We start from the raw sequence: 25,003 nt of genomic DNA on the forward strand, positions 1-25,003 counted from the left end.
GACTTTTGTTTTACAGGATGTGACGTCATCTCCAAGGGAGGTACGTCACATCCTTAAAACCATATGGCTGCAATCACATGGTAATACAACCAATGGGATTGTCCACAATCCGATTGGTTTAAGTACCATGTGATGGCAGCCATGTGGTTTTACGGATGGGACGTACCTCCCTTGGACATGACATCACATCTTGTAAAAAAAAGTCAGTCACATTAAAAAAATGGCTGCCATCACATGATACTGAAACCAATTGGATTGTGAGTGTACCACATGGTATATCTAACAATCCAGTTGGTTCCAGTACCATTTGACGACAGCCATTTTTTAAAAAAAATTGTGACATCATCCCTTAAAGATGTCCTATCTTTTAAAATATGGAACATGTCACATGATACTTTAACCGGATCGAGATCGCAGTTCGAGAGCTTCCTGATACATCGGGAATCAGAGGGTAAAGATATCTAAAGGTTAGAACAACATTGAATGTATGTTTTTTTTAGGTTGCATATTGACTGCCATAGTGGATGTACCAATGTGCCAATCAATGGGTAGTGGTAGTTGCCCTGGGTAAGGTGGTTAGGACACCTGGGTTTGTAACGGAGGAGGGGAGTTAACCCCGTAATTACTTTAGCGGTAACTAACCACAAAGGTGAATAAGGGGTTAGGAGCCATTAGATTGCATTTTTTATTATTGTGTTCCTGCCAACAGAGGACAAGGACGGGGAGGAAGACTAGGACGACCTTCATCCTGGCAGGGGTAAGTAGAAGTTTTATTTACTTTATGCTGGCTGGATAATGTTTTATTTGGAATGGGCCAATGAGCTATCCATATCTGGGTAATTTTGCACATTGCTGTCATGCAATATAATGGATTTTGGGGATAGAGAGGGTGCCCCTTCATTACTATTGAGTTATCTTTGCTCCCATTTGAGGGCATAGGTAACCACAATGGCAATGAATGAGTGTATTGTTTAGTATTGTGTTTTAATGTTTATTGTGGGTAGCGGGGGTGGTTGAAGGTGGTATTTGGTGTGTGGTGGGTGTTTATGCCTACCAGGTGGGTAGCAGGAGGGATTAACCCCTTCATTACCTTAGGGGTTAACAAATCCTGCTACCCCTCTGTAACAGGGGAGTAATCCCTGTTCAAGTTATGTGCCTTTAATCTAGCAGTGTGGTGGTTAACTGCTGGTAGTCAATTAATAAACACAACCTGCCTGATCTAGTTTGCTTACAAAAGCCTGTCTGTTGAGACAGGAAGTGACTCCTTAGCTCTGACTGAGAGCTGAATTTTGGAGACAGAGAAGTGTTCTTGAGTCTCCCAGGAGAGACTGACCAAAAGAACACACATCTCTGGAGCTGACCGGTCTTGAGCTCTGCCAGCATAGCTGATTGCAAGACACCAAATAAGACTTCTAAACCTGGATGCTGATTTTCTGTACACGCACGGGTGCGGTTCCAGGAGAGCACAGAAGCTTACTCTACAGCAGCTAACAGATAAGACTTTCATTATTAAGAGACTGCTTATATCTGCTTATTTCATGCTGTATGTTTTGGGGCTGCGAGACATGTTTTACTAAGGGAGATGTGAATTAATTGCATAGGATTTCACTAGAACTACTCCCAAGTGAATAGAAGCTTTGTTCCCCCCCTGTGTTTGGATGATTTCCTGATGAAAAGGAAAAGGCACAATACAGACTATTATAATTTCACCTTATAAAGTCTCCAATTGTGTACCTCTGTGAACGTCCGTCTACATATGGTGTCCGAGGTGGGACAAGAGGTGTCTTTGTAATTAAAAAGGACCAGAGATTTTTATGTGAAATTTTTTTTTATGCTTTTTGCCTACAAACAATCTGAGAAACTTAGAAAAAAAAAAAAAAAACCTCATGCAGCAGAGATCGGAATTAAAGGGATACACACCACTGAAACCACACTGCACTGAAACCACACTGCACTGAAACTTACAAAAACCCTGAAGAGACTGCTGAAGTAGCTAAACCTTAATTTGCCTATCACAAAGTGTAATATAGTCATTGAAATAGGGGTTTTGCCTTTCAGCCATAGTCAGGGTTCAAGAAGTGAGTCAGCCCTTAAAAAGGGATAGGTGTTTGTTGTTTTCAAAAGTTTCGCTGAAGCAGTGAATACAGATGGTGACCCACGAGTGGTACTGATTTTGCAAATAAAGGTTGCCACACCACATAGGGCTATCAGCTGTGAATGGAGTATATGCAGAAAAGTGTGAAAATTGATACAAGACTGCTGAAGCAGGGGAATTTTTAGCAAACAAATGCTGAGTGTATAATTGCCCTATAGAGGAAAAAGTGATTTCTGAACTGTGTAGAAGGTTTTTCAAAACCAATTGCTGAATGTTGAGTCACCCTGCCGGGAATGAAAGAAATAGTCCACTGCAAAGAATGTTTTTTTTTCTGCAAGTAAAAAAAATCTGCCTATATATATCTTGGGAGCAAAAACAGACACCCAAAGTGTGAAGTGTGAATGCCATAATACCCAAAGATGAGACTGAAAATTACTGAACTCAGGCAGAAAACCAAATTCTGTTGCTGAAGCGGAGAGAGATTGCACCTAGCAAATAAATGGTGTAAAGCAAACAAAAGTTTTTTCCTAGCAACTACACATTCAGCATACCTAATGAGAGTTTACACCTAGCAAGTAAGTGGTGTAAAGCAAATAGACTTTTTTACCTAGCAACTGCACATCTTGTATACCTGATGAGAGAAAATGCATGCACAGTACTGCTGATATTGTAAAACTTATCCAAGAAAGAAAATTCTACAGAGATGCCTGTGAGAGCTACGACCTCTACAAGCAAAATATGCCCACCTGTAGGACTACCACAATTGGGGGTTCTAGCAAATACAGTGGCAACAGCTGCAATAGCGCCTCCTGAGGTCAGGAAGAAAATTACACCTGATAGCCTAAAAATGGAGGACAAGATGCAGCGTTCCTGTAATGAACCCTACCCCACGGAAGAGTGGCCCTTCCAGTCCAATAAAGAGGAAGACATCTCTTATGGGGAACTCGAACCGAGTCACACCAAAAAAACACCCCGAGAATGGTGGGGGTGCTTGAACTCGGCACGAACAGAAAAGACCGCTCCCTTTGATGACGAATATGATCAGCGGGAGCAGCAGATCACCCAATATTTCTGTCAGCTAAAGCAACTGCAAGAAAAGCCTGGCGTATATAATGAAGCTGCTAAGAGTATTTTGAACCATTTCGGCCACCATCAGGAGCAGGAGATAGGAGTGCTACACAACACCCGGACGTGGGGAGAGTTAGCGGCGCACCTAAACACCCTGCACATCTATCCTAAAAGACTGGCTGCTTTCTATTCTTTTAGCTCTTATGTCGCTTTGACTGAGCGCTTTTTTTTTTATTACTTAAGTTTTTTATTAATCATTTTTCCAAAAGTAAGAGGGGTACAAAAAGAAGAAAAGGGGGGGAACAATACAACGGTATAATATTGCAAATAGTCTGATTACACATTAGGAGGGGAGGGGAGGAGAGTATGGGAAGGGGGGAAGGGGACAGCATTTGAAACCATATAATATATTAAATAACAGGTGAGGTAAACATAGATCATAAATCTTAAATCACTCTGTTCAGAATAATCTAGTCTAAATATGGGGATATACCTGCATGTCTAAACCAAGGAGCCCATGTTTCGGAGAATTGTGAAGTGGAACCAGTTAGGTAGGCAGTGAGTTTTTCCATGTAGACTATATGCCAGATTTTGTTATTGATTTGGTTTGGTTGTTTCCAGTTTTTGGCGATGGTGCATCAGTAGCATTTAGAATTTAGGAGATAACTTTAATTTCTTTTTTGTTACGATTGGCCATTGTTTTTCCCAAGACTGTATATATGGAGTTATGTGGAACAGTGATTCCCAGAACCCTGTGTATTAAAGCAAACACTTCCTTCCATGTTTGCTGAATTTTTTGACACGACCAAAATATGTGCAGTATATTCCCCCTTTCGCCACAACCACGCCAACATAAAGGAGAGACACCTGGGAGAAAAGAGTTCAACCTGGTAGGAGTCATATACCATCTAAATATTAGCTTGTAAATATTCTCCTTAGTCACCACACAGGAAGAATTTTTGGAGGCAGCCTCCCAAACATCTTTCCAGACATAAGGGTCCAAATTGGTATTTAACTCCTCCTCCCAGGATGTCATATATTTATCAGGGATTTGGCTATTTTTGACAGGCGTCAAACTATGGTATAGCCTGGAAGTAATGCCTTTCATAAGAGGCTGACGTACACACCAGTCTTCAGACTGAGCGCTTTTTTAACTTATATACTGTCATTTTGTGTATTGTTTTTAGTTTTTATTAAAGATCACCATTACTCCATCTTGGATTCACTGTGTTAACATCACACTCAGAGTGATCCCTACGTAGCTGATGCTATTGGACATCTAAAGAGGGAGGAAGAGATACTAATCCTAGTGTGTACTCACACGTGGCCGTGTGAGTAATTTTGATATACCCTCACTCACCACCTATATCTTTCTTATTTTGGAGACAGCAGGGGCCTCATAAGATAGCTCCCAAAAGAGGCGTAACTAAAGATACTTCCCTCAAGAGTGTACTCACACTTGCTCGTGTGAATGTTTGCAGTTTTTTCTGCATTTGACTTATTAACCGTCGGTCTCAGTAATTGTTATACTATATTTGAATTGTCCCTCACAATCTGTTTTGTACTCCATTTATGCACCGAGGGCGATACCGTAAACCAGTGTCACATGAAGATTGGAGAAGCCATCATTTGGATCAAAGGAGAAGAAAAGATAGAATAAAGAAGATACAGAAGATAAAGAAACAAAGTAAAGAAACTTTGATGCGACAGCAATTACACAAGGCTGTGTAAGTGTTTGTTATTCAACACTTCACCACAAACAATATTTCAGGATTACATGTCCTTTGATTTAATCTAGGTGTTTTAAATATATATTATTCCTCTACCTGTGCTCCCCCTGTTTTTCTTGTTTTCCTGTATCACTAAGGATCCTGGATAGGTCCTTTTGGGGTCTTGAGCTGCAGGAAGAGAGTTGGAAGTTGATGGGAACCTTATATATCCTGTAAGGTTGTTTTGTTCTAAAAATAACTTTTTATTCCTCCCATACATATAATTCTGTGGTAGCGCCCGGGTATTTTCTATCGCCTTCTTTTAAAAGCAGCTCACTTCCCCTTTCTGTGTGCATGTTCAATGTTCATTGTGCCCAAAAAGGAGCACACCTGAGATACCTGGGAGATATGCTAATAGCCGGATTAGCTACACGTGTGAGCAGTAGAGTTCAAAAATATGCTCTGACAGGTGAGCTACAGTACTCAGCAGTTTGTTTCATTCAATGTCCAGAATAACCTATTGGGCCTCAACACAATACCACTTTCCTCACAAGGTGCCTTAGTTTTTTCAATATAGTTCTTATGGAAATTCTTTCAGGAAATGTGTGGGGTCTGAGTAATTAAAATATACGTTGCATTTGTATTAGCATATATAATTCAATGGCAGATTGGGATGTATCTGGCCAAATTCTTTTAGTGCCCAATCCTCCTTCAGATTTCCCTGTGCGATCAGATTTTGGTAAAAAAAAAAAAAAACCTGTGGAAAATGCGCAGATCGGATATTGACAGGTTTTCCCATCTCTACACGTGTGTTTAAGGACATACTTTATAATTGCTTTTAATAGAACTACTGTTTAGCTATCTGTAATTATTAAATCATGTAGATATGTATAATGTTAGAACGTGGTGTATATAATTACATAGAATGACATATACAAACAAGAATTTAAAATAAGACAAGACAATGTTGCAGTGGTATAAGAATTGACAACAGGTGAATTATCTAATTTTATGGTCCCAGGCTGGCAACCACATGTTGCAACTAAAAATCAGATAAAGCATATTGCACCTTACGGTCTAATGCAGTAGATGTGAATGGAATATGACTATAAGAAAAGTAATGAGATGCAATATACAATTACCTCAAATGTCATAAACCAAGTTATTATAAAACATCTACATATTATATATTAAAACAAAAATCTTTAAATGTTAAACAACTTTCTTACTTTCAAAATATAATTCCGTAAGATGCATGAAAGCAATGAAAATCTGGAAATAAAAACAGTAAAAAAAAAATCTGACACAAAATGTAAAGTTTTTTTTATATTTGGGGACATACAGTACTGTAAGAGTTTTATAACATTGCCCTATGAGCACTACTATATAGGTCAAATCTTTAAATGTCTAATGAGTCAAAAATATTTTCAGTTTGAGCGTTGACATTCAAAAACTCATTGCAAATTAAACTTGCCATTTAGAGAGCTACTGTAGGTAGTATGACCATATCAGAAAGTGATATTCAAAAATTAGTTCACCAGAAACATCAATAATACTATTTAATTTTGTGCTCTGTATACTGTAGTTACCTAACAATATTAATGAAGCAATAAATATTAAACATTTTTAATTTACTGTGAAAAAGAAGGGTGATACTGCGCTCAACGGTTTGTGATATATGGTGTGAATATATCAGTAAGCTTAAAATAAAGGTGTATATAGGTGTTCAGTTTATACAACAATAAAGGGATATTAAACAAAATATAGTGCTGTGATAAAAACAAATCAATAATAATGAAAAACCTGTCACGTTCAGGTTTAAAGAATGATGAGGTGACTGCTGCTGTTCTCATAGATTGGCTCCACAACCAGAACTAGAAAAAAAAAACAAAAAGAGAGAACAGCGCAAGACCTCATAGTGTAGTATTAAAATAATTGCTCATAAAGCAGGTGAGTATTGCACGTACATCAATAGAGTATATATTAGGCAAGACATGTTACCACGTGTAGCTAGCAGCAAGGAAACACTTCAGGGACGGCTGGGCTGGAGGATAAATAGACATGTCTCTCCCCGGATGGTCCTGGGTCGCTCTCCTCACCAGCTAGTAATCCCCACACAGAACAGGAAATCACGATGCTGTCAAACCTCGGCATTGGTGCTCTGCACCTCGCTCCCCTGTGATGCCACCTCTTGGGGTGTCTCGTCTCGGGATGTGCTGCCGCAGTGATGCCAATGCGTGGTGTAGTTTCTTGGGAGATCTCAAAGAGCTTACAATCTAAGTGTTTGCGGACACAGCCTAACCCGTGTAGACGGGACGCCCAAGTGACGTCACTATTGCGCACCGGGGAAGTGAGGTATCGGCGTTGAAGAAACTACACACGCATTGACGTCACTGCAGCAGCACATCCCACAATGAGACACCCCAAGTGGTGGCATCACAGGGGAGCGAGGTGCACAGCACCAACGCCGAGGTTTGACAGCATCGTGATTTCCTGTTCTGTGTGGGGATTACTAGCCGGTGAGGAGAGAGACCCAGGACCATCCGGGGAGAGACACACATCTATTTATCCTCCAGCCCAGACGTCTCTGAAGTGTTTCCTTGCTGCTAGCTACACGTGGTAACATGTCCCTAACATGTCTTGCCTAATATATACTTTATTGATGTACGTGCAATACTCACCTGCTTAATGAGCAATTATAAATTATTTTAATTCTACACTATGAGGTCTTGCCCTGTTCTCTCTTTTTGTTTTTTATTTTTAATTTACTGTATGTTTCCTGCTTACCTTTATTCTTCCTGTAATGTGTGTTAGCTGGCTCGTCCCTAGGCGGTATAAAAGTAAGGTGAAGCTTGGGGGTGGATAGAGGGGAATTGTAACTGCACTGCTAGATTCCTTTCTTTTTTTTTTTTAAATACATGGATTAAAGCATGGGTTCCCCGGAGCTTAACCATGTTAATTTGAGCTCCGGGGGCCCCTGCCTCCTGAGATACTTACCTCCTTAGGGAGTGTCGATATCTCAGCTCAGGTTTAAAGCCCATGGACACAAGGGCCAATAGGAAGCCGCCTATAATGTCCTGACTTCATATTGGCCCATGTGATTGGAGACCTAAACCTGAAGGGGGAGATTTTTTTCTTCTTGGGGGGGGGGTGGGGAGGAGTCCTTATAGACCCTAAGGGCTGCACTTACCCTAGGGATGGGCCTGCTTTTATTTCTCTAATTTCTCTTAACTGTGAAAAGTTTAGTAATCAAAAGTGAGAGCTGAGCAATGACTATATACAAATTATAACCATACTACAACAAGTTTCAAGAGATGGGTGTAGCAAGGTCCCCTCTGGCTCCCCGGTCCTCCATTTCCCCCCTCCCCCTTACCTCCGCTGCTGTGGGGGGCTGTTGCGGGTAGCGACAGGCTTGCCGTCGGCTCCCCCTGCAGGGCACCACCATGTTTGTTATGCGCACACGCGCAGTTCTCGCACATGCACAGATGCGCGGGAGGACTTGCGGCAGCCATGTTATGATTTGCAGTGCATGCGCAGAATGGATAGCATGAGCAGCGGCCATTAGGGAGCTTCGCGCATGCGCAAGAGGTGAGGTGCTGCCGGGGGGGAGCGATTAGGTGTGCGACAGGTGTGTCCCAAAGATAGGGCGAGCGGGTCACCGGAGGCTTCTGCGTCTTCCTTTGCAGGGTGCCGCCATTTTGTAGCTGATTGCGCATGCGCAGAACTCGCGCATGCGCAGTAGGACGACACGAGGGCAGCTAATAGGAAAAGGCTCAAGACAGGGACTTCAAGTCCCATGAGCCTCTAGGGCAGTAGTGATGCGGCGCAGCTTAGCCAATAGGGCGGCTGAAATTAGATAGATAGGGATAGGCAATTTGTAGTGCGAGGGAGCTCGCGCTGACATTTAAAAGGGACAGTTTAGATAGTTGAGATGAGGGACAGTTAGGCAGTTGAGAGGGACAGTTTAGGAGATAGATTGTCCCCTTACTTTTCTATAGGAGTATGTAACAACTTCAGAGTCTTCAGTTCACATGTTGCTAGGCAACAATTGAGCCTGTGAGATGTATGACAGTTAAGATAGAGACAGTTGAGGGGAGGACTGGCAAGGAGTGAGATATAAATTGGTGAGCTATTGAGTTAGGTGTTAGGAATAAGTTAGTAACTTAGAAGTTAGTAACTTATGAGTTATTAATATAGAAGTTAGTAATTTAGGAATTAGTAAGTTAGTGACAGTTGGAACAGTGATGACCAGGGACTGCTAAGGGAGGACTGCCTGGGAACCCAGCTCCTGGGAGGCACATACAAAACCAAGAGAATAGAAGTAAGCCCTTCCTGAGTGATATACAGGCTGAAGCAGTATTTTGGGATGCAGTGTGCTAGAAGCTAGAAAGCTCCAAAGATTTGTGGTGGACTAGATGCCAAGACTGATCCAGAAGTACTTACCTGAATGGGAAGGGGCACTGAGGGAATTTGTCCTGAAGAGAGCATTATACAGGGAACCTGTCAATGAGGTATTGTGCTCTATAAGATAATAATTGATCCTGTGCAAGCCTGGAGCTGGTGTGTGCCCGTCAATAAAATACCTGTGAGTTGCAAAAGATCCTGGCGCCCGGGATCGGGAGCAGAGCAGGACTTTGTTCACACATGTACACCCTACCCCTGCTGCCGAGGTGTGTGTGTGTGTGGAGGGGGGGTAGGGTGATAGGGTGTTACACGGCTATAATGTGAAGTTACCTAAAATAGGAACAGACATTATTTTCCCTGAGTTAAAAACGTCTTTTACACTGAGGTAATTAAATGCAAGACAAACCTTAATTCAGCTCATTAGCATAGGGTTAATGTCACATTATTTCAGGATAATATTCTCTCTCGCTGCTCCTCATCTCCTCAGTCTACTGCTCTCCAGCAAAAGCCCCTCCTCGGTGTCCTGGAGTTACTGTAGATATGACAAATAATGTAGTGTTAATTCCCGGCATTATTCTTAATGGAGACTAGTGAATATGGGACTAAACTTTAAATAATTAATTGATTAAGTAAAGTCATTTGCTTGCCACACAATAATCACCATTACAAATAATTATGTGCTTTTTGTGAAAGTAAGTCATGGTTATCATAATGTTATTTGCTTTTTTAGGCACTGCATTTTGTCGGACGTTAATGTCACGTTAGATAAACTAATGGAGCTCAGAGAATCTGGCCCTTTGATATCTGACCCGTTTCTCCCTGATTTTGTGAAAGTTCATTGAGGAAAAGGGTGGGTTAAGGTCAGTGGGCAAAAGCACACATATAAAATATGCCTTGGTTCTCCTATTCCCCTTCTCTTCTCTGCTGGCTCAAATATAAATATAGACTAACTCATGGCTCTTCTCTTTTACCCGTTATAATAGCTGGAGTTCATTTGTTTATGAGCCTTGTGGGGCAGAAGGAAGAAGAAGCCTGAGCCATTGAGGGTCTACACAAGAAAGTATTTGTTTTATTCTAGTAGAACTGTCAGTCAAATGGGAGAACAAGTTTAGAGAATAATCCCCAGAATACGAGCCCTCTCTGCTATCTGCTCTTTAGTGTCCTTCTTTCCTTTTCTGACTCTTATTTGTACATTGTAAGCTTCTTGGAATACTGACCTTCTTACCTATTGTGTTATCCTTTTGTTTTGTTACATGAATTTATTTGTTATACTTGTTGTCTTTTCTCTCATTGCACAACGCTGCCGAGCATATTCTTACACTATAAAAATGATAATAATATTAATTTTGTATGCGTACTGTTAATAGGATCATTTACAAAAATAATAGAGAATGTTGGGCAAGTCTCTGGGCAGCAAAAGCGTTATTTTTTTCTTAGATTGATGCATTGGAATTCCCAATTTCTATCTGATTTTAGAACATAACTGAAGAGTGGCAGCTAACATACTGGAGTGCGAGTGAGAGATTCACCCATCTCAAACTCTAATTGAATGTACTCAAAAAAATTAAAGCACATTCATTTTTATACTGCATAGGAATGCCAAGATGCTTTAAATTGTGTCTATCTCTGTTGTCAAAGAGCACTGGTTGATTTACCTATAATTTTTAATATTGCTTTATCAAAACATACAGTACTAAACCCATACTGAATCATCTTAAGCTTACTGTAAGTATTTCACACACATACAGTACACACACACCATAGACCATTGGTTTTACAGGATCTCTTCATTAAAAGCTGTATCAGGAGATGTCAGCTGCACCAGAGAATGCCAGGATCCATGAGGGAACGATGCATTACTAATTTTCAAAATATTGCTCACTGTCTTGCCCCAGGAGAGGTGTTGAAAGAATAAGCATTTGCTACAGTCACTAAGTTAGGAACAGGAAAAAAATATCTAAGTGGATGCAGCTGTGTCTCCCTTTTACATATTTGGTCATTGCTTGTAGCTAAAAATAACCGTGGACAATAGCAACACTGCATTTTCCTTTGTTTTAGGATGACATATTTCTTCTAATGTGTAGTCCAGTCAGTGGGGAGCGCAAATATGTGAATAAAAATGAAAACACAAAATAGTGCAATATGTCTATTTAAATAAATAGGGGGCTATGCACTAGGCAGTGATAAGTCGTTTTAAGAGAGCAAAGTTGCTTAGAACATGAAGTTCCACCGAGCGCTATTCACTAAGCTGCGCAAACAGGCACTTTGCGCTCTAAAACTAACTTTTTCCTGGAAATTTTTAAAAGTCCAACTTTGCTCGTACGATGAGCTGTTTGCGCTTAATCCTGCCCTTCTGTGGAATTCACTAAGCAACGCAAACTTATCGTACGTGAATGTTGCGCTGAATAAAGCTCACTAGCTAAAGGCAGGTGATAAAAAAGCAGGACTTTGAAAAAATTCATTGTTTACCTTTATGCAGGCGCAAAACCCATACAACAGGCCAGCGGGTGTCCCCGGCTGACCCCGCGGGGGTCCCCGAGGGAGGCCGGGGGTCACACGGGTGTCCCCGGCTGACCCCGCGGCCGTCCCCGGGGTCCCCGCGGGATTCCCGGGGTACCCGCGGGCCTGCAGTACCAATGTTGTGCCTGCAAAAATACTAAAAATTATTTCTAACTAAATACACCCTAAGGTACCAACCCCGTATGTAAAAAAAAATAAACATGTCATATACATTTAAATAAATTAATTCCTCCCCCCCAAACACATACAGTACAATAATATGCAAAATAACTATTATCCAGATATGGATAATAGATTATTTGCCCATTATTAAACACTGCATTAGCATACCTAAATAAAGTAAATAAAAACAGTAGCCAGCAAATCCAATGAATACAAGCAGTAACAACATCAACAATTAATTAATTAAACCATTTACCAATGAAACCACTTAATTCCTAAACCAACTCAAAATGAATAGTAACGCTAACCAATCAAACCAATGAATTACTACAACATTAATGAATGTAAACATTAAAAGACAAAGAAATACATTCAAACAATATCTGAAATAACCATAAAACGCATTAGCTAACATAATACAACATTAACTACAAACGAACACCAATCGCAAACATTTTATTACTATTAAGCAGGAAAAAAACAAACAATCACATCCACATAAGAAATAACATTTAAAAAACTAACAGCAATATCAAGCCACAAATGCCCCCCAAATATTGTCATAAAAATGTATTAATCTGTACCCTAAAGTGGTACAGATTAATATATTATCAGTCAATGTGCCTCCCCCAAAAAATCAAAAAACACATCCAATGAAGAAACCTGTAAAAAGAGACATTTACAAACATTCAATATATTACTTACCATTAGAAGCGGTGGCCCTCTCACTCCCGGGGTAACAGGAAGCTCACGTACCTTGAAGGCCTCCAACAGCATCCGATGCCATCCGCCATGCAGATCCGGATCAGGTACCCAAATCTTCTTTTTTCTTTCTTTAATCACCTTCATCTGTCACCATTTCTTGATCTTCTTTATCTTCTATCTTCATCTGTCAATCCAAAAAAACCATGGTAAATCCCAACCGATGTTGTCTCATCGTCTTCTTGGGCTTAAATGAGGTGTCATGGCTTTAAATAGGGCTTGTGACATTACATTTAGCCTCAAAATGGTTAACAGCCACCTGATTGGCTGTTCAAACCATGTTTCGACTTTTAATGAATTGCGTTGATTGGTTACTGGTTTAATTAATTCATAACTGTTGTATTAATGAATTGCTTTGATTGGTTACTGGTTTAATTAATTCATAGCTGTTGCATTAATTAATTGCTTTGATTGGTGTTTTGGAATGTTTTATTATTGTGTGTTTTGTGCACTAATATGTTGAGATTAGGGGGCGTATGCAGAGAACTGCGAGAATGGCCATTCGCCAGACTTAAAACTCTCTATGTTCTACCACTACACCACAGAAGCTGTGTGATGTCATAGACATCTAGAAATAGACTTAGGATTTAACATTGACATGTACCCTGTGGCAACGTATTGTAGAGGATAAATATATTTATAGGTTATGTCTTGTCACACCAAGCCTATGGTGTAGAGGTAAGAAGCAAGGCATTGGTATCAGAAGGTCCCGAGTTCAATCCCTGCATGTGTTTTGTACAAAATGTATTAATGTTTAATTGTGTCTGTGTCTGGTAGTCAATAAAGCATTGACTTGAATGTTTGAAAAAAATGGCACACGACGGCAAAAGAGCAGAGAGATGAGCAGAGCAGAAAGATATGATCACGTGGACAGCAGGAAGAGGAGAGCACTGGTAAGGCGGCAAAATGGAGGAGAATTAAATCTGTAATGAGGACGGCAAGAGAGCTGATGCCGGTGAAATTTTAACGCGACCCAGGTTGTAACGCGGTCTTGGGGTTCTGGACCCCAAGGACCGCGTTATAACGGGGTTCAGCTGTATATCTATATATATATATATATATATATATATATATATATAAAGACAACACAAAAATTAAGTAGCGCTAAAGAGGATGTGAAATAACCCTAATAAATGATAAATTATAATGACATATTTAAAATATTAAAATAAATTATAATTACCACAATTTAACCTAATAATATCTACAAACCATAACGTGATAGTGAAAAAAAAGGAAAATCCAAATTGAATGTTCCACTCAAACAAAAAATCCAGAGAGAAATATAGTCCCAATAGAAGATCCAGGGAGCGTCTTTGCAGCTTTAAGGGGAGTGGTATAGCCAACCACTTTTGGAATCTATGAACAAAAAACAAACAAAAGCGCAAGCTCCATAGCACGTAACTGAGTAAAAAATAAGGTACATTTATTTAAAAAATCAGCAACCCATAAGAATGTGCACTTACAGGATTTCAAACAGAACCATTCGTGGGAGAGAAATCTCTATTGTGGTCATCTGCGGTGGTAGGGTGAGTCCCAGGTTTGCAGAGTGGATTACACAAGGTGTGTGTGGAGTGGGAGTGGATATAAATGGTGTGGGTGGGTGTGGAAATGTGAGAGTTTGTAGCATATATCTTTATAAATGTATGTAAAATATAAGTTTGATTAAGCAACCTACAAACAAATGGGAAAGGAAAAGCATGTACTGCACCGACACACTTTATTCGAGCAAATACCCGGTATGTACCTGGCAGATACCTGGAATGCGCCACTCCTCACCTCTGACAAGCCCCGTTGCATTTGCCTTCCCAGCCTGGGTTCATGCCTGGCTGATGGGCGGCTGATCTGTTAAATGATAATGATTAGGATTTAATAGGCTGCAATGCTTCGCGTGTCTACCAGATGGCATAAATTCATGAATTGTAATGCAGTATATATATATATACTGTGCAGTATTGCAGCCAGCGGGAATAAAATGCTTCAATCCCTGCTTGGAAAATAACTCAATGCACTCGGGCAGAAAACAGTCACAAACCTCAATACACCCGGGTATACCCGAATTCGTGGGACTAGCCCAGCTCGAATAAAGTGTGTCGCCAGTGTACAGTAGCTATTTAAAACATCCGATCTGCAATTGACAACATCACTGCCAAATTAAAAACAAAGCCAAATGAAAATAAAAACACATCTCATAAGAGAATAAAGCAAGCACCTATCCAAAGCAGTAAAGAGTAAATTGGTATAAAACTTACTATTGAACTATGTGTAAATGAAGCAAATAATATTTACATCATGTACACAATTGCTATCAATGCTCCAAAACAAATACACGCTTGAAAGTAAACATTCTATATAAACAAATCAAGTCGACAATAATAAATTAACACACAATTAATGCCATCCAAAATACATTACAAGCAAATCTAAACAAGATTCCCTATTCAAGATTGCTAGACAAACACAGAACCAGTGCAAAAACAAATTAATTCCTAAGTAACACGATCATAAACAATCTAAATGCACCAAATAAGCAACATTAAACAATTAAGGCAGGGTCCCAACATATACCCATGCAATCATAATCATCTGAAATGAAAGAAGTAATTCTACATTACACTGCACACACAAAATAGTAAGCAAACAGGGAAAAGACTTGTAGAAGACATGGGAAAATGCAATAAACATTTGAAAAACAACCCTTTAATAAACATATATGTATATAGCTCAAGAGGGTTATATATTCATACATGGGCATGAATAGAACATTAAAAAAATAAATCCGACTTGTGAGAAAAAAACAAAAAACAACATTACAAATTAAATGAAATACATTTCTTGACTTTACTTACCATTAGATGACCAATGACTGACTTGAGGGAAAACCGCTATGTCCGCAACACATCCAAAGACAGGAACCAGCAACCCATAAAATAATAAACCTTTGTAATCCAATGTTTATGCAGATTTTCCTCATCTCGCCAGTTTTTCGCCATTTACTGAATTGCTGTAGGCATAGTTGGCAAAAAACTGGCGAGATAGGGCTTCTCGCAGCTCTCTGCATAGGCCCCTAGGGGCCTATTTGTGTGCTATAGTGGCTTATAATGCCCATATTATTATATGGGTATGATGTACCACTACACTACTCAATGGGTACATGGTGAGTAGCGGGCCAGGGTGGGTTAACCCCTTAATTACTGTAGCGGTTATTAACCGCTAAGGTGAATAAGGGGTTAGGCGACATTAGATTGTATTTATTATGTATGTACAGTATGCTTAGTGGCAACGGAGGACAGAGGGACCTGCTGTATCAAGAGGAGGAAGCCCTTCATATTGCTGTGGTAAGTAGAACTTTATTTATTTACTTTATTTATGCTTGCTATTGTTGTTTGATTATGGGGTTTAATAATAGGGAAATAATCTATTATCCATATCTGGATAATAGTTATTTTGACCATTACTGTACTGTATGTGTTTGGGGGGGAGGAATTAATTTATTTAAATGTATATGACATGTTTATTTTTTTTTACATACAGGGTTGGTACCTTAGGTCTGTGGGGACCTCTGGAGACCACCTGAGGACCCACGGGGGACACCTGCTGGGAAGAACCGGGGGCCCCATAGCTGTGGGGGCCCGTGGACCCACAGGGACCACCCGAGGGCCCCCAGACCCCCGTGAGAACCACCCGATGGCCTCAGACACCTGTGGGGCTTACCCTGGAACCCCCAGACACCCTCAGGCCCTTCTGTGGACCCCATTTGGGTACCGTCTGGAGGTCCACAGTGCCTGGCAGGGGCCATCCGGAGGCCTCCAGACCCTGGGTACTGGTGCACTGTGGGGCCTGCGGAAACCTGACGGGACCACCGGGGACACCCGGAGGCCTGGGGTATTAATCCTGTGTGTAAAATAATAAATCATGGTTTTTGGGGGAACACAGGGGTAGGTGGGTTGTGTATTAGTGGGTGGATAGTACAGTACATATTGTTTTGTAATCTGCTACAGTACTGTGCCTTAACCCCTTCATTGACTTAGCGTGCACTGCATGGCCGCTAAGGTAATGAAGCTGCTTACATTTTTATTTTTATTTATTGTGTGTGTGAGCAGGGATGTCTTCAGCTGAACAAAATTTATTTCAGCCTCGGGACCCCATACTTCCTGAGATACAGGTCCCGTTATGGGGTGCCGGTCGGTATCCCTCTGCTTTGTTTACATCCCATGTGGATTTTAATATGGGAATACCGGCACCCCATACCGGGGCCTGTAACTCGGGAAGTAGGGGGTCCTGAGGCTGAAATCAACTTTTTTCGGCTCAGGAGACCCCCTGCTCATGTACACTATGAATAAAAATAAAATGTAAGCAGCTTCATTACCTTAGCAGCTACCAGCTAAGGTAGTGATTTTTTTATTTGGAGGTGGGGGGGGTTTGATACTTGTGTGTGTGTGACCAGGGGGTCTCCTGAGCTTAACAAAGTTGATTTCAGCTTCGGGGACCCCCTACTTCCCGAGATACAGGCCCCGTTATGGGGTGCCGGTATATCTCTGCATTGTTTAGATCCCACAGTCACGTGACCCACAAGATTTTATCATGAGGATACCGGCACCCCATAATGTGGCCTGTAACTCGGGAAGTAGGGGGTCCCCGGACCTGAAATCAATGTGGTTCAGCTCCGGAGACCCCTGCTACATTAGTGTAATGTTAGATTCTTAATAAACCCCCTGTGATCGCCTGTGAGAGGCGCGCAGTTAGTGACTGATTCAGCCTCTTACTGCACGTCTATTACAGAAAAGGCAGACTGCGGTAGCATTCACACAGCAGGGAGACCTGCAGTGTTACTCTGGTGCGTCTCGTAGCCTGCAACTGATCATCTCGGGTCCATCTCGGGTTCATCATGCGGGATCATGAAAATGTACCCGGGTAAATGTTATAATAAAGGCCGATGCAGCAGTAGTTTTTCCCTGTCACTAAACTTGTACAGTTAGTGTGAGAATGATCCTGTTATTCTGGAGATATTACTCCATGTGATTCATCTATTATTTAAGTGGTTTACGACAAAGGGGGAAAATGTTTCTTATCTACAGTACAACAGCTATTGCAAGAAAAACACATTGTGTAAATAGACTGCCACTCAAGAAGACATACAAAAAAAAAAAAAAAAAAGCAACATGCTCAGTGATTGTTTATACAAATTTCCAGGATTGAATATACAGATGTACTGTAGCAAGCCTAAGATTTTGGTGCTGCTGCCACTTGCGGTTACGCGACTGAGGCACCGAAGGATTAACACTGTGTGGGGTCCCATTCAGTAGTATGGTCCTCCTTCCGCTCATCACAGCAATGCAGTCCCATGAACCGCAGACTTTTGGTCATTCTTCCGTAGTGTTGAGAACAGTCTTCCTGTATTGGCCCGAATATAGTACGGCCTCGCACGGCCTCGACCCTAATGTTTTGAAGGTGTTCTACATGACAAATAAATGGTATGCATACAGCTAGAACAGTAAAGATTTTTATGGACCCTGTTTCGTTCATCAAGCTCCCATAAAATGGATACCACAGACCTTAGTTTACCAAATACAGTATTGTGAATTTTACACTTTTTGGTTTTGTGAAAAAGTTTGCTTCAATACAAATGCACTCAGTTTATAATATATGCTTTGTTTTAAAGGATGTTTGAAACTGTTTAATATAGAAGCAGAGACAAGATGTATTATTTCACTACTGTACTTTTTATGGTCATTCTTCGAAGGTTCACAGAGGGCATAGCTTACAATGATTCATATGAATCATACATCAATTATTTGTCAAAAGGTTCATGAATTCTCTGAATGTTTTGGCGCATTTTCATCAAAGTAGCATTCCATGCTGCAGGAATGTTTTGGTAATTTTTTTTTAGATAAACCAGGAGCTGTTCTGTGATCTTGCAACATCCAACAATGTCACCCATCACCTGTCGTCCCCCCCTCCCCCAGTTGCCCGGCTCCAGCACCAAGCAAATAAGTGCCCGCAGGACATAAAATTGTGGTTGGAGCTAAAGTTTGGCCCTGCAGCCAATAGAAAAGCTGCAATGTTACAGCTTTCTATTGGTTATCCGGTAGCCATGTTTGTAGTTCAAAGGCCAGGTTTGTAGTGACAACACTGGCAGAACAAAACTACAAATATCTGAAGAATGGGTTTCTGTGACTTTTAAGGACCATGGAGGAGTTTGAATGGACCACCCAGGTATAAATTAAAAAAAAAATTCAGAGGTGATTTTCATTTTAAATATACACATTCTTGTCTTTGATCATTTTAGTCTTTAAAATGTCATCATTTTTCTCAGCTGTTTGTATATGATTCAGGAATAAAACTCTCTTAAGTGCATGGATTTTTATAGTGTTACAATAAGTAGATTATTGTCAGAGCTTGCTTCCTTGGAGTTAATTGTGTCTTATACAAATAGTGCATTTCATATTTATTCATGTTAAAATATGTAATAAATCTTCAGCTCAGCTGCCCTAGAGTAGATTAACTGATGGAGTGCAGTTCATAATTTAACAGATAGAGGGCTGCATTGTTACTTGCTGGAGTTTCAACTTACTGCAACACCATCATTCCCATTCAAGGACAGTGTAACTGAGAGGCAGATAGATGTGGAAGATGAGAAGAAGGAAGTAAAATACTATCCCAACATTATGTATTGTTAGACTGCGTCCATAGTGGTTGCTACGACACGAGCCATGTCGCTCACGCCAAAAGCAAACCAATGAAGGCCAATTCGCATGTGCATAGTGCGCACGGCAAGGATACCGATGTGTGGTTAGACAAAATTGCCAGGTTACGTGAGCGGTTCGCCCAATGAGGGTGAACCAGCTCCGTGACGTCATGGCAGTAGCCCTGAAAAGCCCCCGACATGCCTCCCAATTGCCTCTGCATGCAGGACAGAAATCTTTCCTGCACAGGTGAACGTGAAGCCGCACCAACAATCACGCGCACATGCATTCACTATGAATAAGGCCTTAGAAAGAGAGTCTACTTGAGATATAACTTTTTTTGTTAAATCCTTTGCTTCCATATGGCTTAGCAACACACAGTTTCAGTTTGGCCCTTTGGCATTGAGTTACTTATGGCAGTGTGCATGTTTCGTACATATTAAAGCAGCAATACTACATTCCCCTTTATTTCCCCCTTTTTTGTTATTTATATATGTATAGCATGTGGCAATGTATAATTCTACATTCTTACCCAAGCTGACAATAGTTTGGTGCTCCTGTTATACAAAATGTATAAAGTATAGGCAGCAGTCTAACGAGAAACAAGTCTATGCAATATGAAGAAAGTGGTGCATGGGGAAAACAAGAGAGGATCGTAAACCCTCAAAATAATTACTCAAGTCTCCAGGTTGGTCCCCAGCACTTATACTGTAGGTGAAATAGAGAGTAAATTTCACTTGGGTATGCCAAAAATATTTTCACTACAGTATGTTATAAAGTCATGACAGAGAACACTAAGAAATGCACGGTGAACGTACAATATCAATATATGTACACAGAAAATACAATACTAGCTAATAAAAGTTATAGCAAAGAACACTAAGAGATACACAGTGAATGCACAATCACATATGTATACAAATAGAGAAGAATGCAGATAACAGAAAGCACAAGAGGTGAGTGCAGATTGGAAGATAATGCACAACAGGGGAATGCTACACAAATATCAACGAAAAAAAGGGTGAAGGGAGGGAAAATAGTGGGAGGAAAGGGGGGAAGCAAGGTAAAATGTGCAGAGGAAATCAAGGGGGGCATCTCCGCAGAATCAGTCCTTTGGTGCTGAGACTGTCATGGTCATGTGACTGGGAATGGCAGCAGCACCAAAGACACTAAGCCTTACTATATCTGTATTGTAACAACATGTGGAGAGACACCTGTGAACACACATGGGATACCCAGAAATCATAAACAGCCCCCTATAGTTGCACTCAAAATAGGTGACAAATGGGTATATTGTCAACTGATAGATAGCTAGATATAAGCCAAATCCAACATATGGGATATATAACTAAAAGGTCACACTCCAATAGAAAATAATAAAGACTTTAATGGTAATACTATAAAATTTGACGAAACACAATAAAAATGCACTACAGGTGCATAAATAAAATCCCCTAATGTGTGTGGTAACGGTAAATAGATGGTCAATTAATTAAACCATGAGATGAAGCTAATAGCTAGTCCAAAGCTATAGATATACTGGATCGTTCGTTGCATACATTTTGTGTGGTTTTTTTTGCCACTGCGTACCACGTGGTGAGCGCTACTATATACTGGATCGTTCGTTGCATACATTTTGTGTGGGTTTTTTTTGCCACTGCGTACCACGTGGTGAGCGCTACTACACTGTATTATCCCACAGATACCCCTCATTAGGGTAAACACTGAGGTTACTTATTCCTTGTGTACACGGAGGGATATTTGATTACATCAAAGTGTGTATAGTGGTTATTATTCACACACTGCCTTTCCCTATCCTCCTTTGCAAATATATACCTACTGTTTGCATTTATTGTGTATGCAACATAGCAGCTGTTGATCTAGCTTTGGACTAGCTATTAGCTTCATCTCATGGTTTAATTAATTGACCATCTATTTACCGTTACCACACACATTAGGGGATTTTATTTATGCACCTGTAGTGAATTTTTATTGTGTTTCGTCGAATTTTATAGTATTACCATTAAAGTCTTTATTATTTTCTATTGGAGTGTGACCTTTTAGTTATATATCCCATATGTTGGATTTGGCTTATATCTAGCTATCTATCAGTTGACAATATACCCATTTGTCACCTATTTTGAGTGCAACTATAGGGGGCTGTTTATAATCTCTTGATTATATGTTTGCTTTTGTACGATTATTTCTCCCTTGCACCAGGTAGACTATGTGTTCTTCTTTTTTGTATGTCTGGCGTAGCGACGTGCATTGTGTGTATTTATACCCAGAAATCAGCCTGTTTTATATTTAAATTAGCTCAAGGACAAGAGAGGTGTCTCTCTCTTACCCTTCAGAAAAGAAAAACAGATATTAGGGGCGCCTTACATATACATAAAGAGAATAACTCTCAATTAAGATGCAATAAATGAAATTACAACATATGCAAATACACCCGTATGGGTGTGACAAAGTGCTGAAAAAGTCCCCAAAAGTTCCAAGGATGTGAAATGATGGACCCAGCCATCGCTCAGCACATGGAATGAGATAAACAAAACAACATAGTGTGAATTAAATGGCAATGCACCTACTGCACCGACACACTTTATTCGAGCAAATACCCAGTATGTACCTGGCAGATACCTGGAATGCGCCACTCCTCACCTCTGACAAGCCCCGTTGCATTTGCCTTCCCAGCCTGGGTTCATGCCTGGCTGATGGGCGGCTGATCTGTTAAATGATAATGATTAGGATTTAATAGGCTGCAATGCTTCGCGTGTCTACCAGATGGCATAAATTCATGAATTGTAATGCAGTATATATATATATACTGTGCAGTATTGCAGCCAGCGGGAATAAAATGCTTCAATCCCTGCTTGGAAAATAACTCAATGCACTCGGGCAGAAAACAGTCACAAACCTCAATACACCCGGGTATACCCGAATTCGTGGGACTAGCCAAGCTCGAATAAAGTGTGTCGCCAGTGTATATATTAATTAAATATATGGAAAAATGACTATAAAAAGGAAAAGAAAAAAACTCAGAGTGATAGAGCAAGCACTAAAAAATACTAAATAAAAAATCTATTTATTACATATTAAAAAAGACAAATATGTCTTAAGAGAAATATTGAATTTTTTCAGGTTTTTTAATTGAAATTATTTATGTTTGTGATTGCCCATTGACTGATAATGTATTCATACAGATAAAATGCATATGAGATGTAATGCTGCAAACCATAAAAAACAATAATATACTTGCAGTTACCGGTGCTCTTGGTACAGGGATACCTGTCTAAGGGATATCCAAAAACTATATGAAAAAATTGATGTTCCAGGGTACTAGGGAATTTCAAAATGATTTTAGTAATTCAATCAATAAACAAACTACGGAATTTCAAAATGAATTTATTCAATCAATCAACAAACACAACGTTTCAACCAACTGTGTGGTCTTTCTCAAGTGAATAGATTCTATTCACTTGAGAAAAACCACACAGTTGGTTGAAACATTGTTTGTTGATTGAATAAATTCATTTTGAAAATTCCGTAATGCCCTGGAACATTTATTAGTACAGATAAATTCAGTGACAGCCAATGCATTTTTTTTTAATTTTTGGCATTTTTAGTACATTTTAGGATTGGTTAGCATTTTAAATTAATTATTTGTTTTGTTGGCTAGTGATTTAAATTAATTAATTGTTTTGTTGGCTCGTGGTTTTATTTCTTGAATTGGTTGGATAGGTCTTTACAGCAGGGCCCCAGGTATACGGCGGGTTCCGTTCCAGAGGTCCGCCTTATATTGAAAATCGCCGGAAAGCGGATCCGGCGATTTTCACTTCTGCGCATGCGCAAACCGTAATCTTTGCCGTTCTGCGCATGTGCAACCTATGGTATGCGCGCGCAACCTGCGGTCTGCGCATGCGTGCCGGGCGTACCCGTCCGTTCTGCGCATGCGCAATTTACAAACCAACATGGCGGCCCCTTCTCGGTGCCGCCGTATCAGCGGATCGCCGAGAAGCGAAGCACCGAGAAGCGGGGCCCTGCTGTATTTAATTTAATTGAGGTGTTTGGGTGCTTGTGTATTACTTTTATTATTGTGTATTTTTGGCCTTAATGATTTTTATTAGGTTGACCATTGACTGCTATAGTGGCTTATCATTCCCATATTATATTGGTATGGCATACCACTGTGCCAATCAAATTGGTAGAGGGGGTCCAGGGTGGGTGGTTAGGCCCCCCGGATGGGTATAGGGGGTTAACCCCTTAATTACTATAGCAATTATTATTTGCTAAGGTGCTTAAGGGGTTAGGGGCCATTAGATTTAAATTTTTATGTACTCTTGCTGGCTACGGAGGTCATGGACCAGCAGTATGCTGATGAGGATGCCCTTCATGATGGAAGGGGTAAGTAAAACATTTTTATTTACTTTGTTTTTGCTGGTTGGCTAATATTTGATTTTGAATGGGAAGATTAGCTGCTATTTATATCTGGATAATAGTTATTTTGCCCATTACTGGACAATCTATCTATTCACTCACCGTGTCACTTATGTAAATGTCATTTAATAGTGTATTATCTATAACCCTTAGATTATTTATTTATATTTAATTACTCACCATGTTATTTATATATAGTTACTTCTATTATAGGACAGCTATTATGTCCTTTTAGTTTATACTTATAAATACCCCTGATCACTTCCTCACTAATTTCACCTTTACATCTATGTTGGGGCTGCCAACCTTTAGGCAGCTTATCATAACACACATTTATTCACTGTGCGATTCAATATGAGATCGCCACTACTACTGTATATTTTTCCCCAAATAAATTCCTTATGTGCAGCATGTTGATCGCAGACATATGCTCGCGATGATCCTTACAGTATATACATCTGTTATACTCGCTCACGATTAGACAGATCTTATGAGCTATGCAAATGTATTCTCCTTAACTCTTAACTTCTCTCATACTTACCATAACTTCTTGCCGATCGTGTGAGGTCTAGGAACCTCACACACAGTCCACGCTGTGCTTGCGTGATGACGTCGCAAGCGCGACGTCGCGCTACATCTTGAAACGCATAGATCAATGGAACGCAATGTACCACAAATGGAAGCTGGACAAACTAAAAAAAGGCGCCAATTTTATAAGTACAAATAGGGAAAAGGACAGCAGGACTTTTAGAAACCCCCTGGAAGAAGTCTACCTAGACAAAACGCGTTGGGACATCTTTTGCTTACCCCCCAGATTGTAAAGGACCTTTGGGACTTTATTTGGAGCATTTGCCACCTCCTCCTAGCTATATCCCCTGGTGTATGGCCATCGCTGGGGTTTATTGGGAGTTGGGACTCAATTGCTTCCTTTAGTTCCCCTAGGATATCCTATTGCTTTACTGGTTTTAATATATTAAATTTATTTTACTTTTTTCCTGCGTCCTTTCCCTTTTTTTCTTTTTTGAAATCTACATGTGCATTCCAGTATAATTGGTTACTTTAAACAACCACAAGCCTATATAACTTCACATAAAATGTAAGTTTATACTCTGCCTTATTACTTTACTGATACTCATTTGTACAGTATTACACTATTTCTT

The sequence above is a fragment of the Ascaphus truei genome, chromosome 6 (genome assembly GCF_040206685.1).
Source record: "Ascaphus truei isolate aAscTru1 chromosome 6, aAscTru1.hap1, whole genome shotgun sequence".
Classification (NCBI taxonomy): Eukaryota; Metazoa; Chordata; class Amphibia; order Anura; family Ascaphidae; genus Ascaphus; species Ascaphus truei.